The following is a 5,571-nucleotide window of genomic DNA, read 5'->3' on the forward strand; positions in this document are numbered from 1 at the left end:
TGCAGGTTTAAATGATATTTACACTTTTAGTTAGAACTGACTGAACTGTATAAGCAATACCAATGGAAAAGTGAGAAAGAAAGATTAAAAAAAAACTTAGAGAAAACTAAAAAAATCAAAACCAGAGCTCTGAAACCAGAAAACAGAATTATGACCATAAACAGAACAAACAAAGCAAATTTAAAATGAGTAACATGAACAAACAGAGACCCTGTAGAGGGCCATCCAACATTATCAATCGAGTTTTTTTTTTTTATTATTATTATGAAGTTGTGGGGTACAGTTAAGGGTTAGGTATACAATTGCGTTTCATTCAGGCACTCTGTTGATATGGGGTGTTTCCCCATTCCCAGACAGATATTTGCTACTGTTAATCCCATCTCCCTCCTCCCACCATAGTTTCCCAGTACGGTCAGTAATTTTCGTATAGTATTGCATTGGATGTTTAAGGTCCATTATATGAGTGAGAACATGTGATATTCGGATATTTTACAGAGGGTCTGGAGCTTGCCCTTTGAGAGACATACTCTGCAATTCTCTGCGAACCTGACAGAGACATTTCTTAACATACAGTCCAGGGGACTTGTAGGTTTGGAGGCCTTAGACCCCATATTATTAAAACCCAGTAAATCACAGGGGGCACCTGATGAGATGCAGATCTCCAGTTACAAAGAGATAAGCAAAGGATAATAAAAGTTTCTGACCTGCTGACCAGTCCAAAACTGCAATAGAAACAAGCCCTGTGGCAAAGAGCACAGCAAGAATGCAAAGTAGGGAAAGAAGCCAAGGATGAGAGGGATATAGAAATACCATAGGCAGTTAGAAGTCAAAGTGGGTACCCAAACAGAAACCAGATACTAAACCGGGACCCTGTTTAGCCAACATCTTGGCTTAACGAACCGTGTCTAAGGAGCAGCCTCTTCAGGCAGAAGATTGACAGGTCATGAATTCTGTGTACCCATAACAAACAATGAGCAAACAATAAACAAACAATTAAAACATAATGACAGACAGGGTAGTTATGGATCCCTGGAACAACTTCAGGGCAGAACATGGATCCCGGGAACACCTCAGGGCAGAAAACCAGAGGATTCTATTCAGCCAAAGTCTTGGCCTAATGAATAGTGTCCAAAGGGTGATCTCATCAGGCTGTGACTTCCTTAAACAGAATTGTAGACAAAAACAGAAAAATATAGATTCATACCTCCTAGGAGAATGCAGATGGACTCAGGAATTTTGAGGCAATGGGAAGCCTGTAGTCATTCCAACTCCCTCCAAACCAGATGAGAGGTTATGGGGCCCTGGAATGTCCCAGGGGGCACCTCTCCTACACCTTCCCCACTGAGCGCTGGAGTGAGGTCACCTCCCGAGATTGGTGACTGTCTCTCTGGGGCCTCCAAATGTTATAGCTGGATAGCGAGAAAGGAGACACCAACACACAGAGAGGGTCAGATTGTGAGTCCTTTATTCACACCGGTGACCGAGAGTGGACTAGTGTCCAAAGAACTCTTGGCCCTGAACAGAGTGAATAGAGAGTATATAAAGGAAAAAAATTACATAAGCTGTACAGTTTGATTTACATTTTCTTGGCAAAATATTGGACAGTTAGATTAGAAACAGAATTTGCAACTAGGAAGTTTCCAAGCACCGAGGGAAACAGGAATGTGGGTGTGCAGTGTGATTACAGGAAGGTTACATAAGGGGGTCATTTCTAGGTTAAAATGGAAGATCTGTTACAAAATGGAGTTACAGAGCAAGCTATTACAGGTTATTGTAGGTTTTGCAGATAGATATTTCAATGTGCAATTTCAAGACCTGGGTTTGTGTTTGCCTTTACCATTCTTTTAGCATCAAGCAGTACTACTTTAACTGTCTCAACCTCACAAAAGAAGAATGGAGGGTGACGACAATATATAAAAGAGGTTTCCAGGGACAGGATGCTGTATTCAATATATGAACAAAGTTTTTACAGAGATTAAAACTGATAAAGAAATGGCAGGAAAATCAAATCATCTTACATTGTACATGGTGCACAATAAGTAAAGCAATCATGTCAAGTTCATATATCATAGCAGCCAGGGCCATATTCAAAGGTAAGTGTTGATTTAGTCTCTACAATGCATTGTCCAGCATGCTAAATTAAGAATTTGTTTAATCTGCAATTTATCTAGCTATATAAACTTATAAGTATATGGGATGTATGTATTTCAGTAGAATTATAAAAGAAAATTTTAAGTCAAAATAAGGGTATTTTTTCCTCAAAAGTACAATGTTCATTATGTAAGATTTACAAATATTGTTTGCATTTTTCTTGACTTAAAGAAATAAAATATAGCTAAGAGGCTTTTTTATTTTTTATTATTGTTTTAAAGATGTGGGTTATAATTCAGAGTTAGGTATACAAAAAGATACCTGGACATGCATGTTTATTACAGTATTATTCGCAATAGCAAAAAAACATGGGATCAATAGTGCTGCCCATTGAAAGAGGACTAGATTAAAAAAATGTGATGCATATACATAATGACATATTATGCTGTCATAAAGAAGGACAAAATTATGAACTCTGCAGCCATTTGGATAGAGTTGGAATCTATAATACTGAGTGATCTATCACAAAAACAAAGAACTGAGTACCACATTTCCTCCCTCATAAGTGAACCCTGTACAATTATCATAATATTATTACTAATAGGCTTTTTAGTATCCAAATCTATTTTTACCAGAAGCATCAGATGAGACTGCATTCATTTTGATCCCAAGTTTCAATTATTTTTTTAATAGTACAGCACAGTGTCTCCTTCTTCCAGCTACACATGAAGCTGGCCTGGAGTCAAGAGGCCACTTGGAATGATGTACTTGAACATCTGAGCAGCCCAGCCTCTGCTGAGTAACTTAAGATGGAAAACTGGAAAATTCCTCTGCCCCCTGTGCCTAAAACCAAAAGCAATAACACAGATCATCTACATGGAAGCAATAGGTGGAGAGTATTATTTTATATTTTTCAGGGTTAATTCCTAGTGACTAGATTTAGTTCATATAAGCTATAAAGTACCTGCCTCTTCTCAGGATAAAGACAGTCATCATTCATAGAAACAGTGTTGAAATTATCCACTTTAAAGATTTCACATTTGTCCCACAGAATACAATCTAGTATTTTAAAAGACTACTCTATTGTGTATTGCTGATGCTTACTAATACTGGCAATCAGAAATAAAAATCCTGCCAGGTGCGGTGGCTCATGTCTATAATCATGGCACTTTGACAGGTCAAGGTGAGAGGATTGCCTGAGTCCAGGGGTTCAAGACCAGCCTAGGCAATTTGGCAGATCTCACTTCTACAAAAAAATTAAAAAATAAAAAATAAATAAATTAGCCAGGCATGGTAACACACACCTGTAGTTCCAGCTACTTGGAAGGATTGCCTGGGCCCAGCAGATCAAGACTTTGTGCCACTGCATGCACTCCAGCCTAGGTGAGAGGATGAGACCCTAACATTAAAAAAAAAAAATCTTGCATTCTTAGTAGTATAACTTTTATACTTGTGATGTTAATGATTCACATGCAAAAACTCAGTCTGTGTTGAATGAGTTACTTGTGATTAATATATAGTATATCTTTTCCATTCAAAGTAATGTTTTTATAAACTATCTTATAAGCAAGTTGGTGATAACTAGTATTTGTTGGGGGTTGAATTAGTATCAAACATCATTCTAAGCACTTTACATGAATTAAACAATTTAATTCTCACATCAACCTCAATTTGCCAGCAAGGAAATTGAGGCACAAAGAGGTGAAGTCATTTGCTCACAAAGCCAACATTTAACACTTGGCAGTCTGGCTCCAGAGTAGCTAGGATCACAGGTGTGGGCCACAATGACCTGCTGATATATATATATATGTATGTATTAGAGATGGGATCTCATTATGTTACCTGCCAGAGTCCTGCTCCAACCAGGTGTGGGATTTCCTGAAGAAGAGACGGAATAGGCAAAAGAAGGAACTTACGACGAAATGATACACTTGCACACCTGCTTGCAGGACAGATGTCATTTATTATTAGTTAACAGAAAGCTTTTATACCAGTCGTAAAGGGGCAAGACAAAGAAAATTCCTTCACGTACATATCCTTTAAAAGTTACCACCATCTAGTGGTCTTGGAAGCAACAAACAAGCCAAGATCACTATCTACTTTCAGTCAATGAGTCTTATTCATAAAGCCAAAAATGATAGTTTTAGTTCAAAGTCCCAAATTACAGTCCTTGAAATGTCTCAAGAAAGTTTCCAAGTGCACATTTCTCCATGTGTCAGGAGTTTTCTCTCTGGGGCTTCTATGACTTTCAAAGCTTTGTAATCACCTTTCTTGTCCAGGTGTCTTTGTTACTTTTCTCTTATCTTGCAGTGTTTATTTCTAAAGAAAACTCAAAAGAAGCTTTTAGTGATGTTTCCCAGGCCCCCAAGTTTGCTCTCTGTATTTAGTTAATTTATCATAAAAGTATCCAATTAGTATATTATGAATTCATTGAAACCCACTCCATAAATGCTAACTTAGAATTTTAACTATTGTATTAAGTAAAAACCTTAATGATTAATCTTCATCCTAAATCTGTGAAAACAGTGTTATAAATCACCTACATAACTCCTAGATAAGTGTTAGAACTTATGATGAATTCATAATGAACTTACTATAAACTTGTGCTTCTAAAAAACCTTATGTCTAAACACTAAATGACATAATTCTAAATCAAATAAGGAGTGAATATACTTATATCATTTTTTACTCAAGCAATATCTAATAACTTATAACCAAGTGAATGAAAGCATTCTTGATGTACTTCAGAGTTTAACCCTTGCATATGTTAGAAAAGGCCAAACAGCATAGTGGGAAATGGAAAAATGAACCATGACATTCCCAGGTTAGCTGTGAGTACTTCACATAAACATGCCATTTTCTTCTTCCATAACTACACAGAATTCTTCGGCCATACCATCAGTAAAGGCGGAAGACAGAAGGACCTTAGCTTCCCAGGTTCACCCTGTGGCCCAGGGTCTTTGGCCAACCAGGACCCTGTCAGTCAGGTGGGCCTCCAAGGCTGGCTCCCAACAGTTACCCAGTCTGGTTTCCAACTTCTGGGTTCAAGTGATCCTCCTGCCTCAGCCTTCCAAACTGCTGGGATTATAGGCATGAGCCACAGTGCCTGGCCCCTAAACACTTTTTTTTTTTGAGTTCGAGTCTCACTCCATCGTCCAGGCTGGAGTGCAGTAGCACACTCATGGCCACCCCAGCGTCGACCTTCTGGGCTCTGGAGATCCTACCACCTCAGCCTTCCAAGTAGCTGGAACTACAGCCATGTGCTACCATGCCTGGGTAATGTTTTTTAATTTATTGTAGACACAAGGTCTTGCCAAGTTGCCTGAGCTGGGCTCGAACCCATGAGCTCAGACAATCCACTTGCCTTAGTCTCCCAAAGTACTGGGATGACAGGCTGAGCCACTGAGCCAGTCCCTAAACACATTTTTAATAGAAAGAAACAAGAAACACAGAATGTATCTTTAAAAATTTCTGATGCAC

This window comes from Carlito syrichta, unplaced genomic scaffold (assembly GCF_000164805.1).
Source record: "Carlito syrichta isolate Samal-C Ts95f unplaced genomic scaffold, Tarsius_syrichta-2.0.1 Scaffold303806, whole genome shotgun sequence".
Lineage (NCBI taxonomy): Eukaryota > Metazoa > Chordata > Mammalia > Primates > Tarsiidae > Carlito > Carlito syrichta.